Genomic DNA, 15,473 nt, shown 5'->3' on the forward strand with positions numbered 1-15,473 from the left:
ACTATTATATCAAAATTTTATGAGATAATTATAATATTATAATGTGTCTCTTAGTACTCATAGTTCCTATTATATTTGCACTTTTGTTTGTCTTATTTTAGTAGTAGTTGTAGTTTTAAAATGATAAATATTATATAATATATTATAAGAAAAAGTTTAATTATTACTTAATAAATTTTATTCTTAATTTCAATTAAAAAATAATTTTTCCTAAGCATACAAACCACACAATCCACACCACACCTCACTGCATTTTTGTGGTATAGTTTACGCGGATTTTGTGATAGCGCGGTGTGATCATGGTTTGAATTTTTCACCAAACCATATATACAGTTTGATTTGCGGTTTTAGAAGAAAACCGCACCGTCCGCACCGCGATCACCCCTATCCAATCATGCCCTGAATTCAAACTTAATTATGTACAAAGTTGAGGTTAAACCACACATATACGCGTTGTAGTCTTATGGAATGAAACTAGCATGAAATAGGTGTTTTGGTGGGAGCCAAATCAGCTATCAATACCAACAAAACTGGTGTGAAATGAAAAACAAGCCTCCTCTCACTAACTTTAAGCTGGTGAATGAATAATGGAAACAAAAGTGGCAACTCCTTCCAAATCTGTCCGTATGTTTCGCTCGAGAAGCCTAAATATGTTTATGCATGTGTGTGATGATGACAAGATTCACACACATATCCGTGCCTCACGCGGACATCATTTGCCTAATTTTTAAAAGGAAAATGCTAGAGACCCCAAAAAATTGTCCCAAATAATTTTCCCAAATGATGTGTCCAAATCTGATTGGCTGAATTCACTCCCATAATAATGAGACCCCCCTGCAGATTCATCAATCACCCAATCATAACTAGCCACTTGTTTGCCACATCATTTGGTAAAGATTTTTGGGAATTTTTTTTGGGGTCTCTAGCATTGCCCTTTTTAAAAAATCTAATTATTTATTTTAATTAGACTTTACAAATTTAGGCAGAAACTATTGGTTTGACGAAGGTATTTTCATCGTCAAAATAAAGTTAAAAACATGTTTCTTTATTAATTTGGTTTTAAACTATATCTTGAAATAACCTTGAATTTTCGTTTATTGAAAATATTTTCTGCTTTTGATATAAACCTTTTCCAAAAATAACCCTTTTCAGTATTAAAATAATTTAAAAGATGTTTCAAGTTTTGATTTGATATTTTTTAAGGTTGATAGTTTTTATTTTTGATATATTGTAAAAGGCAGTTTTGAAACTTTCTTCCAATTATATCTGAAATTAAAAAAGATAATTTTTAAAATTAAAATCATAATTTAAAACTTTCTTCCAATAATTTTGATACTAAAAAATGTAGGTAGATTTTATTTTTATTATTTTGAAAAAGGTAGTTATGAAACTTGCTTCCAATATATCCGAAACTAAAAAATGTAGTTTTATTTTTTATATTTTTCAGCCAAAAATTCCAGAAAATTTGAAAATCATAATTTGAAACTTTCTTCCAATAATTTTGATGCTAAAAAAAGTCGGTAGATTTTATTTTTTATATTTTGAAAAAAGTAGTTCTGAAATTTATTTCCAATATATGCGAAACTAAAAAAAGTAATTTTTATTTTTGATATTTTTCATCCTAAAATTTCAGAAAATTTAGAAAATAAAACGGAGTTAACTGAAAGGTGCCACCTACACACCCCTAACTTATCTTTTATATAAGTATATTGATCGTAAAAGAAAGGACAATCATGAAGATTGGACTCGGAGGGGATTTACTTATGATTCAAAAGCACGGGTTATATGGATATATATATCAATATGAATAAATAAAAAATTAATTGTGAAAAATTCAAATTTATTAAAATCTTATATTTTCAAGAAAATTAAGAAATAAATCTTCTTTTTAAAATTTAAACGGGTCATCTAAATTCATTGCCGACACGATAATAACATTCATGTCCTTATTCGTAAAATGTATCGTTGAACTATTATCGGTGGTTCAGTTATTATCTTTTTCACACCGTCGTGGACGGTGTTTTAGTCATGATTATTCTCACGCCGTCTTTTTTAATCATGATTATTTCGCGCTGTCTTTTTTAATCGTAATTATCTCGTCATCTTTTTCTTAGTCATGATTATTCTCATCCCGCTCATATCACCTTACTTTTTGAATGATGATAATTTTCAAACTGACTTGTTTAGTAACGGTCATTTTCACTCAGTTTTATTTGATAATGATCATTATCGTAATGTATTTTATAACCATTATAATTTTCGCGCCATTTTTCAATCATAAATATTTTCAATTAAAAAATATTTAACTCTATAAAATATACAATTTTCTCTTCTTAGAATTTTGAATTTATCGATTATTTACTCTTTTGTTGAAATCCACCTATAACACAAAATTATTTTATATCATTTCTTTCCGTTTGTGTTGATTGATGCTCTTCGAAGGGTAATTCATAACATTGAATGCAGGATGTTATTTATATCGGGTATGATTACATTCACAATTAACATGTGAGCAGCATATCTTGGTAATCATTTCAAAAAAAACGGATTACTAGTAAAACCGTCGATACAAAACGAGACAAATCTGATATACAATGGCAGCTAATCTCCATTTTAAATTATAAATACTATACAATAATATCCTCCTTAAAAAGTAGGAACCTGTAATAATTACAATAATAAGTGCGTCTCCGCCACAGCTCTATAAATTGGAAATCTCCTGCACGTTCATTCACCTCATTCCATTCTCTCCCTCTCTTCTCTCTCCCATACACACTCAAACTTTCCTCTCTCCCTAGAAAACAATCTCGCCGAGATTTAAACAACTTTCTCTCTTTGTTAAAAACCATTGTAATTAATTTTGATAAAGGTGAATGTGCAGTGGAGGGATAGAACGATGAGATGAAGAGATTAGAAAGACGAGCAATGTAGATGCATGCCTGGCTCCCTGTATGCCACACGTAGAGACCGATCTGTGTATCAGATTGCCTCCTGGGTGGCGTACCGGGAGCCAAGCATGTCGTGACAACATGCTTTACTTTCTCTGATCATCATCTTCCAATGCAAACAGAAGCACATTTTATATACACTAGTGTTGATTTCACATTTTTAGATTTCTTTTCGATTGTTTTTTTTTTCGTGGACCAGATTTATGTCACAGTTGTGCTAATCAATAATTACCGCAAAGATAAAACTGAAATTAATAAAATAAAATCGATTTATTACAAGCATATAGATGGAACTGTGTGAATGCTAATTTAGTGTATTTTGTGGATTTATATATATTCATTAATGTACAGATCGACAAATCGACCTCATTCAGACAGGAATCAGTGATGTATTATAAATCCAAATTTTTTATTTTTGAATTTTTGTAAGAAAAATAAATTGTAGTAATCGTTAAGAAAATCTGGATCTGCAAAAACAGATGTATAAATGTTATGTAAACCCGTGGGACTGTAATATTTCTGACGCTGTGTGCATGGCAGTGAGTCTGCAGTCGGCAAATACAATACAGTCCTCAAATGTGGATGGTCAATCAAATCATATCAGATGTACCTGCATCTGGCTTGTAGCTAGGGTTTTTCTTCGATTCTATGTGAACATAAATGTGTGAGTGTTTGTAGTTTCTGATTTTTGTGATGCAATGCTTGCTTTCACAGATCACACCGGAAACATCCAAGTAATAATATCCAAATTTACTGAACTTCTAAAATAATGTCAATTTCAATAGCAAGATTTGGAATACTAATTCCAAAATTGTATGAGATGAAATCAGGAGCATCTCAAAATTATTTACAAATTAAACTCATTTGCAATTGCACCATGTTTCCAAATTCCAGTTTAAAAATGAAGTTAAAATCAAGGGATGTATTTAATACAGATTTTGATGGGTTAATAATATTATATGATTTAATAGATTGAAAGACACTTCGATTTTATGCAAGTCTAACATATTTGAGATAAGATAAGATGTTTAAGAATAAAATACAATTCTGTAAAATCTCATAAATTATGAAGAGATCTTTATAAATATAAAATACACTTGCACAAAAATCACAAAACAATATGTAATTTCATAAAAATCTACCAACTTTTAAATAACATAAAATTTTAATAGAATTTCAAATATTCCTAATTGAATATCATTAGATTTTTTAACTACAATTTAAAATCTCGATTAAATTAAATTAATCAGACTTTTAACTATAATTTTAAGTCTGAATGGAATACCCAAATTTTATATTGGTTAAAAAAACTATATTTAAAAACATCCCATAATATAAAGCATGCCATCATTTAATTCATAAAGAAGTACGCACTAATCGCAATTTAATTCATAAACCCATCATTTTACCGTAATTAGAACATGTTTATCAGGGATTTCGGTCTAGTTAACTAACTTTTCGCTAATGTGTCTGCACAAATTGATCTTGTTCCTCTAATTTTCTGTATATCAAGATATTCTGTTTCTTTAATTCCCAATCCAAAGAGAAAGCAAGAAATAGCAGAACATCCCCATTCCATTAACATAAAGATATGGACCGTGTTGTGTAATAATCTGTATATATACTGTCTTCTGAATTCTGATTCGCTTTCCTCTGACGACTGACGACACTTGCATCAATATATATTCATTACATCTTGCATGCTTGCCGGTTGTTATACTACTGTGCGTTAAATATTACTCTCCCGTTCTCATTTTAACAATGTACTTTGCACAAATCACACATAAATTTTTCATTTATTTTGTTAAAAGTTAACATAATTTACATTGTGAGAAGATTGGATAGCCTAAAGGGTGGGTTTATCCGGGTCGACTCTGGCTCACCCGAAAAGTATTAGAAATGGCTCCCCGAAAAGTATTAGATATGAGAGCACTCCTACGGTATCACTAAGCTAAGAAGCAATATTTAGAGATTTTTCTCCAAATAATTTCTTGCAATGTTATGTAATCAAAATTCCGTAATAAATGTTTGATTATGATTGAATAGTTTGTGAGAGGTTTCACTATCATTAGTGTGAGTAAAATAATGAGATGTTGGCAACAAAAATTAAAAAAATAATCAAGAACAATTTTGGTTATCTATATTCTTCATATCATTTAAGCAAATAATTTTTTGAATAGCTATACTTTAGATAATTATCATAGTTTTTTTCATTCTACCTCGACTTTTTAAATTAGATGACAATTCCTTTCTAGAAACTATTACTTTGAAGACGAGAGTTCAAATTTAAGAAAATAATTATTGTTGGGGAGTTCTATTAAAAAAAAAGGTGCTCCTTGTAGGGGTCGTCTAAGTTAGCTTAAAAAAGTGATTTCTTACTTAAATTAAAGTATAATAGAAGTGAGAAGTAAATAAATTAATAAAATATTTGAAAAATAAGTAGAAATTGCGAGAGTTTAGCTAGCATTCTCAACTTAAAAATATTTCTGCTTATTTACACAAACAGATTAAAAAAAGCAGATGCGAAAACCAAACAGCTCCATATATATCTTGTCAACATTATACATCCTACCCTTTCACCCTATTATTCCATTTCCACTCAACCTTGATCACCTTGATGTGAACTATCACAAGTCCAGCTCAGTATTATATAAATCCTTTATACATTTGTGAAAAGATCATGCACGTACGTAGCTCCAGGTGAAGTATTGTTGATCTGAAACACTAGTATCAGAATATCAGGGGTGTCCATGTTACCTACTTTCGTATTCCTCACTATGCTAGCCCAGGTGCAAACATAACTTGAATTGTTTTACTCAGAACTTATTGCTCAAATCGCTCTTTTAACCTCCTTGTAATACTAAATCATTTTTTGTCAATAATAAAACATGTCAACCCCGGGAGGCAAGATAGTTCTTGAACCAATTTAGCGAGTAATGTTTATGATTTATATATGCGTGCATAAACTCATGAAAAAGCTCGTGAACAATATGATGATTTGTTTAGGAGCACGAGTCTGTGAGAAAACTCACGATACATCTGGACGTATGCAAATTATTAAAGAATTAAATAGTAAATTCGATTAAATTGTCAAAGAAGAAGCTTGTTAATACTTCACCTCGACAAATACACGACCTTTGCTTATATCCTGATTTAGGGTTGTCTCCAGGATTTCGGAGGCCCTAGTATTTTTGAACCAAAATCTAAAATTTGATAAACTAAAATCACATGAAAATTTGCAGTAGTAAAAATAATTCTTAAATAAGAAACAAAGCATAAAAATAATGATTCTTAACTAAGACTTAAAGTGATTTAAAATATTGAAAAACATTATAATTTATTGGGCTTTTATCTATTTTTTATTCTATTACATGGGCCTAAAATTAAAAGACTGTCCATATTCCTAAACTGGTGTATAGGGGAGAAGAATAAATATTATTTTAATAATTTTATTGAATATAATTAATAACTAATAATTATAAATATTAATACTACATGTATGTATATATATTGGAGGCCCCTGTACGGATGGAGCACTACAAGAATATAGGTCATTTACGACGGATAACTTACGACGGATCTGTGGGGCGCTCAAACTTACGACGGATATGTTGTAGTGGAGGTCCTAGACAAATAACTGGGGAGACTCCCCGAAGACGCCTCTGTCCTGATTGAATGGTGAACCCGTGGTTTCAAGAGGATTGTTCCTAAACTTGGTGGGATCGATTCAAGTTTTCAAGTGCAGTGGCCGCTCAAAACAAATTTTAAAAATGAATAGGAGAATGTTAAGTTACTTCTGTGCTTTCATGGCTACATATTTTATTGTAATGCTCAGGGTGGGCTCATAATATATATAGGACAGTTTGAGCATTAATAGTACAAGACTCCCATTTTTAAGAAGCCCGAAAATTTATAATAATACCTATATATAGATGTATAAGGTATACATATGTTAAAAATGAATTAGGTTTGTGGTATTAAAAGAAACATTAAAATTAATATCTAAATCCCCTAATAAAATTGAAAACACTAAAAATGAATTAACCAAATCGGTCGAATATACCTATTTTTGACCATTTTTTTTTAACCGGAAAATTTCGACTAAAAATAATCGAAAATAGTCTAGCCTAAATTTTTAACCCGATTTTGAATTTTTCACTTTTGCGGCCCGAAATTTGAATATTCTGAAACCAGTCAGCTCGCTGTCTCGTTCAAAATTAGGGTTAAATACACTCAAACTTTAAAACTTGCCGCGACGCCGTGTCAAGAATCTAGAGTATGAAGATTCAACAATCAACAATTAAGAATCAAGAATCAAAATCTATTTGCTGGTGAGTTTCTATCTTTAGTCAATCTTATCTTTACTTAATTGATTCATTTTTACAGAAAACCTAAAATCTGCAATTTAAATTTAATCAATTGTAGAAATTTTGAATTCTTTTGTAATCCTTTTTCATTTATATTTTCTAAACTTCTTCCGTATACAAAACCTATAATATCATTATTGTTTTTCCCTATTTGATTTTTTCAGTTGTTTAATATTTTCATTATGATGTACGTAGTTATGTCGACTTCAAAGTCGATTCTCAATTCTTAGTCCGCTTTAAAACAACGTTTTGAACCATCATCAACACTGAAGTTACAATCAAACCCCATTAGCACTTCAAGTAATATACTCGATGAAGTAACTCTAACTGATAATGAACAACATAATAAAGAACTTAAAAATTAAAAGACAAGATTGACACTTGAAATCACTTTGATAAAATGAGAATTGAAGGTCGTGTGAAGGCTGTTTGCAAATATTTTCATGTCAAACTCAAAGGCGATTCACCAGTTGGGACATCCCATTTAAACACTCATTACACAAAAAAAAAAAAAAAAAAGCATCACAACAAGGGTCAAAGGAATTTAAATCAAAAACTCCTAGCGAGTAATTTCAACAAAGACAATATGAAATTAGCTCAAGAGAGCAAAAAAAAGAGCTTGCTAAGATGATAATTATGCACGAATATTCTCTTTTTATTGCGGATCATATTGGATTCGAGAGGTATTCATCATTTATTCAATCATTGTTCAAAGTGCCATGCAAAAACACCACAATTAGCCCGCAAGGGTTGGTTCAGCTGGTCAAAGAGAGTACATGTATCCTCTTGGTCACAGGTTCGACTCCCGAAGGGAGCAGAATTTGTGATTATGCCTCCTAGATCAGAGCCTGTCGCGCCACTGATATGTGGACTGCAACCAACCAAAAGAAGGGATACATGACCGTCACAACATATTATATTGATGCTTCTTGAAATTCGCAAAGTCTCATTATGAAGTATATTTATAATTTATTTTAATGTCACTTAGTTGATGATGTTTGTTAGTGATATATTTCTTTTACATTTGAGTTTATGTTCCTTGTCTAGACAAAAAAATGTCCTATGTGATCATTTGTTTGATGAAATGAAATTTGTATATAAAAATATTATATTTCATTGTTGATAATTTATGATTTAGACCATGACTATCACTACAAGGAAAACAGCATCAGACAAGCGTTTTTGCCCGTTGTCTGACACCTCGAAAAACCGTGGTTGATAAGTGCATATTTTTCATATTTTTAAGTACCTAATTATTGATTGTTCTCACTTATTTATTTGTTTATTTGTCTTTTTTCAGGAATATTGCAAATGCTTGAAGAAATAAAAGAATAAAGCAAAAAAGAGAAAAAGATGGGAAGAAAAGGATCATAGGGGAATATTCTCAAGGAAGCATCTAGATGGGACACCTACACCCCCCTCTACCCTAATTTCCCCCTATAAATACACATCTCCCCATCATGTTTCAACCAATCTAGGATTTCATATTTTTAGTAGCCTCTCTTTTATGTAGTAGATCTAGTAGTAGCACTCTAAATTTGTAAACACTTTTATTATATCAATACAAGTATTCATTTTTGTTCTTAAATCTTGCTCTTTACTTTTACTTCTAGGCTATGAAATCTTTCTCTAACCACATGAGACTCAAAATTACTTGTGGATTGAAAGGAGCCTAATTATATGTTTTAAGCTTGCATTTTTTAGTATTTAGATTGAACCCCTTTTAATTCTCAATATTATTAGTGGGTTCAATGGTTTAGTATTCTAGATTTTGATTTTAGCTTGTAGTTTGATGGGGTTTTGTTAGAAATATGGTAGATGAGCTAGTTTTGAAGTTTTGTGTGATTTGGAGTTAATTTGGTTAGATTTGGTGTTCTCCTTGTTCTTGATTTTGGTATTTTTGAGGGCTTTTGGGTGTAAATTTTAGTTTGTGATTTTGAATTGAGATTAGTGGGTTTTGGTTAGTTATATTTTATATAGGCTAGATTTAAAGTTTGGTGTATTTTGGAGTTGTTTTGGCTTAATTTAGGTCTTGTTTTGGTAAGAAATGGGTAGTTTAAGGGCTATTTAGTGTAGAATTTAGTGTTAAATTTGGTTTAGAGGTTAGTGGGGTTTGATTAGAAATATTTGGAATTGCTAGATTTTCCGGTCAAATCAATTTTCCGGCGAGATTTAAGCTATTCCGGGCACCTCCATAGATTCCGGTAGTTAGCTTTTGGTGGATCTGCGACAGTGTCAGCGCGTACTCGAATACTACTGATCTGGTTGATTTCTTAATTTACTGTTCTGTTTTTATTTCTTGTTTTTTTTACGCCACGCTGCTTTTGTTTTTTTTTCTTTTTAGTTTTTATACTAAGCTGCTGCCTGCTTGTATTACTGTTTCTCGGTTACCTTTCTGTTCTTGTTGTTTTACGCGTTCAAACGGTATCAAACAGACACTTCACTGCTGCTTAGTTTTTGTTTTCTTTTGTTTCTTTTTTATTTTCTTTTTGTTGATTTAGAAAAATCAAAACTCTCTCATCCAAATTTAATTGTTCTAATTCGCCTAAATTAGACATTAGGGAATTTGCGAAAATAATTTAGTCTCTTGGGTACGAATCTAAATATACTAAAACGGGATCGTGCACTTGCGATTTTTAGCACATCAAGTTTTTAACGCCGCTGCCGGGGACTAAAATTAATTTTCGCGCCTTAATTTTTAATTTTTCGGATTAGTTTTTTTTTTTTTTATATTCTCTCACTTTTTTTTTGTTGAAATTTAGGAAATTGGAAGAGTATGAGCTAGCTTGGAATAAGTGGAGAATATTCTTGGAGTATTGGAAGTTTGCTTGGGTAACTTGTATCTCTCTCCTATTTCAATTTATTTTATTTAGAAAATCACAAAAAAAATTGAAAATTAAAAAAATCACAAACAAATTATAAATTTTAAAATCCAAAAATATAAGATAGAATTACATATGTGTTGCATCATGCATTTAATCACTTAGGGCACATCATCTAGTTTTTAATTTTTGTTTTTAAATTTTCGTAACTTAAATTGTGGTGATCGCTGGAGGACCCTAAGGTGCGTTAATTTCTTCCTTTCTTTAGAGTAAATCACGTAGTGTAGAAGCATCCATATTTGTTTACCGCTTTTATTATCTCATTGTGTGGTGCATCATTTTAAATAAATCTTAAGGGCAAAACCACTCATAAGATAAGGGAAGGGATTTCATTACTCTTTCCTTGGCCCACAACAATTTAATTCTTCATTTTGCATTCCCTAGCCTTTTAATAAAATTGAATTAGACGTTAGCCCCTAGGATTTCGCGCTCAATTAGGAAGGTACCTAAAATACGAGGTAATCTTTAATTATTCCGACTCTTCGGTGTCTAAGGCAAGCGAAAGCTTACCTGGCCGATTAAGGTTTGGTGTCTAAGCGCGGAGATTGGCCTCTTGGCAATGCCTGCTCCAAACTGGCCAGACCGGTCCGAATAATTTTGGATTTATCGAGTTTTTGGTGGTCCTTAACGTTAGGAGCAAGGTCTAGTTCATTTTTATTAGGGAACCCTAGAATTAAGTTTTTCTTTCACTTTTACACCCTTTCTTTTGTTTGTTTTATTTCTTCGCACTTATTTGCTACGTGTTCACTATCTAGTTTATGCGAACTACTTGGGTTAGGAGCGAATCGTCTAGATTAGTTCGACCGATCATCGAAATTCCTTCTTCGTCCTCTTCGGACTCCGAACCCATAGAAGCTAGCGAACCGATATTAAACATGGCATTGTCTCTTAAAGACCGTTGTTACCCGTCCCGTTTGGCTCAACCTTCGTGTATCACCCTTCCTCCCGTTAATGGGAACAATTTCGAGATTAAGGCACATCACATTAGCATGTTGCCTAAGTTTTTAGGGAGTGAAGGTGAGGATCCCTATCTTTTTATCCAAGAATTCGAGGAAGTTTGTTCCCTCCAAAAGCTCCACCAATTAACGGAAGATTCGATTAGACTTAGGCTCATTAATTTTGCGCTTAAGGAGAATGCGAAAAAATGGTTATATAGTCTTCCCGTTAATTCTATTTCCACGTGGGAGGGGTTCGTTGTGGTGTTTCTAAAAAAATATTTTCCAAATCATAAGACTACTCGAATTACAAATGAAATAAATCAATTTCATCAAAAGGAAAATGAGTCTTTTTGGATTTTCTTTGACCGCTTCAAAAATCTTCTCTCACAATGCCCCCACCACGGAATAGAAAAATGGAGACTTTGCAAGATAGTTTACGAGGCCTTAGATAGTCAAACCACCGCGTTATTAGAGTCTATGTGCCAAGGTAAATTCATGGAAAAAGATGAGGACCAAGGGTGGGAATTTTTCGAGGATTTAGCGGAAAAGACTATGATGTGGGAGTCAACTAGGGAGCCCAAAATGTCAATTCAGTCATCTAGCGCTAGGGGCTTGCATTTGATAGGAAATAATGTGGCAACCGATGCCAAACTAGCCACCCTAACTAGGAGACTTGAAGCTTTAGAAACTAGTAAATCTCCCCCACAAATGTCGATGCTCGCTAATTACAATTTTCAAAATCCCGGCACCCAACCTTCGCACGAACTTGAACAAGTAAATGCGATGTTTCAAAATTCTAGGAATGATGCGTTTGCACCCACTTATAATCCCGGGTGGAGAAATCACCCAAATTTCTCATGGACCCAAGGTCAAATTTTTCAAAATCAAGGCCCAACTTCTTTTCAAACTCCTCAAACAAATTTTCAAAGGCCTAACCCAAACTCTTGCCCAACCCAAAGTCCGAACTCATTTCCTAACCCAATTCAAACACCTTTGAATCCTCCTGGTTTTAATTATTCGGATAAACGTCTTAATTCCTTAGAAAAGAGTTTGGAAGCCTTAGTTAAATCGCAAACTAATTTGACTCAATCTCAACATACTTTCATGACAACCCTAACCCAAGATAGGCAAATTTTGCATTCTAACGTGCAAGCCGTTTCTAAGTTAGAGGCCCAATTAAGTCAATTAGCTAGCGCGTTGTGTGAGCGAGAGAAGCACAAGTTGCCAAGTCAACCCGAGGTCAATCCTAAGTTTCCTATCAATCAAAGACCTCACGAGAATGTTAATGCAATTATCTCTCTAAGGTCGGGTAATCAAGTGGATAACAGAGTTGGTGAGAACGTTAATGAAAATGAGGAGTCGATTCCTAAAACAAATCCTTCTTTGTCTAGCACTAATCATGACAAACCCGAATGTTCTAGAGTCCGTGAGTCTATGAGTGAACCTAGTCCTGGGCCCATCTCTCAAAAGCCCAACGAAGAAGTTTACAAGCCAAGGGTTCCATACCCACAAAGACTCATTCGTCCTAAACAATCGGCCCAAATGGAACAAATCCTAGAGGTTTTTAAACAAGTCAAGATTAACATTCCTCTTTTAGATGCCATTCAACAAGTTCCTTCTTATGCCAAGTGTCTAAAAGATTTGTGTAGCCATAAGAAAACCACTCATGTTCCAAAGAAAGCCTTTTTGACCTCTCAAGTAAGCTCGATTCTCTCGAATCAGATTCCCGTGAAATATAAGGATCCCGGTTGTCCTACAATTTCTTGTGTCATAGGCAATACGTTTGTGGATAAAGCTTTACTTGATTTAGGAGCGAGTGTGAATCTTCTTCCTTTCTCGGTCTACCAAGCCCTAGGTTTAGGGGATCTCAAGTCCACCAATATGACCCTTCAACTTGCCGATCGTTCCATTAAAATGCCAAAGGGGATTATTGAGGACGTTTTGATCAAAATAGGTGATTTTATCTTTCCCGTGGACTTTGTTGTTCTCGAGACTCAACCCGTCTCGAATCCTAAGAACCAAATTCCTATCATTTTAGGAAGGCCTTTTCTTGCTACATCCAATGCCTTAATCAATTGTAGGAATGGTTCTATGAAGCTCACATTTGGAAACATGACCATTGATTTAAACATTTTCAACGTAGGAAAAGAACCCAATGAGCTTTATGAGCAACCTATAGGGGTCAATGTGGTCAACAAGTTTGTCACATGGTCTAGCTTTGAGGATAGTGAGATTGAGTCTCTTCTCGGTGAAGATTTCAAAGTCAACCACGAGGATAATAGAGCGTATCATGAGTCTTTGAAAGAGTTGACCTCGGAGGAGTTGTTAGGGGAATTGAACGACATTTGTTCAAAATGGAAAACTCCACCCGAGATTGTTCGTGTTGACCCTAGGCCCGATTATGAGAGTCATGGAGGCGAACCACCGACATTTGACTCGTTGTTCCATCATTCACATAGAGCCTTAGGAAAGGATGACGTCGTTTCTTACATCGTTCCTAGTGATTTATCCCATGACCAAAATTGCATTGTCTCTAATTTGCTTAATAATAAAGAAGCATTAAGTTGGTTTAGGGAGAACATTAGTGATACTTGTCCTATAGGGATGAACGATTGTCACATGCTAGAGAAAGTCTTTGTGCATAAAAATTTTCGAAAACATTTTGATTCTTTCTCGAAGCTTCCTCCCATATTTCCTTCCGGAATTGGCTGAAGTGGTTCCTTCTTAGAACCTTCCCTCGTGAAGTTCAGGTATGAGGAAGGAAATGTGTGCATGCGTTGGTCGTGTTAGTGTTTCGTTCGTTAATAAAAATCCCCTTCATCTCCTATTCAGGTATTTTTCCTCTTTACTCTCTCATTTCAATTCTCTCTTTTGCATACATTGAGGACAATGCATGATTTAGGTATGGGGAGGGCTTTAGTGTAATCCTTAAAAAATGAAAATCCCTAAAAAATGAAAAAATTAGAAAATCCAAAAATAGAGATGTTTTAGCTAAGTTGTTTTTCCCTCACTCGAACTTTAGGAGTAGTTGGTGTTAGCATGTTTTCACAAAAGTATATATATGTAGTGTCTTTTAGATAATTTGAACGTAGTTGAGTAAGGTTGTCTTTTTGAAGCTTGTATCGACCGATTTGTACTTTAAATTCCAAGATGGCACACACCTTTGCACGAGACCTTTGATGGAGAGATTGTCTAGTGATATTATTCGATACCTGAGAGAGAACCCACATGTTGAAACAATGTCGAATCGAACCTTTGCGAATAAAAAAAAAGAGAAAAAGAAAAAAAATAGAGATAGAAAAAGAAAAGGAATAACTACTTCAATACCCATTGTTCTTTATAGATAAAATCTTTAGATAAATGGGCAAAAGTAGATTGGCTAGTCTCGTTTTGTGGCCTTTGTTACTCGAGCAATTAAGTCCGTAGGGGGATTTCAAAACCTAGTGCCCTACGACCGTTTGGTTTGGGAGTCACTGACCTAAAGCTCGCTACATGGGTAACATTGTTTGCCTAAGAAAACGGACAAAATAAAGTCAATGCAAAAAAAAAAAAGAGAAAAAAAAAAGAAAAGAAAAAAAAAAGAATAAGAGTTTGTGAAGTTTGGCTAGATATTTGTTTCGATAGAGATTGGGTCAGTTCAAAATTGGTTGAAAAAAGAGAAAGTGTTCTTAGACAATTCGGATCCATCAAAGGCCTTAAATTACTTACACTCCTTGGATGTCTAGTAAATCTTTGTGTCGATACAAGTAGATTAGAGACAACTGTATCTTGATTATTAGTAGATGAGTCTTTAAGTCGTATTTTCCTTAAAAACGCTTTTTGTTAACACCAACGAAATTAGAGTAGAGTCGAGTAGACACTTGCTATAATGTCTCGAAGATTTTATGGGTATATCTTCTGTAAACCCTTAGGAGACAAAACTCCTCTTGTAGAGATCGTCTACGAGTTTAACGGGTTGGTGAACCTAAAATCACTCGTCACGCCTACGAAAAGGAGCCTAGGAATCGCATCTAGTTTTCTTAGTTTATTTTCTTTTCTTTTGATTTTACTCGAGGACGAGCAAAATATAGGTATGGGGAAGTTTGATAAGTGCATATTTTTCATATTTTTAAGTACCTAATTATTGATTGTTCTCACTTATTTATTTGTTTATTTGTCTTTTTTCAGGAATATTGCAAATGCTTGAAGAAATAAAAGAATAAAGCAAAAAAGAGAAAAAGATGGGAAGAAAAGGATCATAGGGGAATATTCTCAAGGAAGCATCTAGATGGGACACCTACACCCCCCTCTACCCTAATTTCCCCCTATAAATACACATCTCCCCATCATGTTTCAACC

Source organism: Daucus carota, chromosome 1, assembly GCF_001625215.2.
Source record: "Daucus carota subsp. sativus chromosome 1, DH1 v3.0, whole genome shotgun sequence".
NCBI lineage: Eukaryota > Viridiplantae > Streptophyta > Magnoliopsida > Apiales > Apiaceae > Daucus > Daucus carota.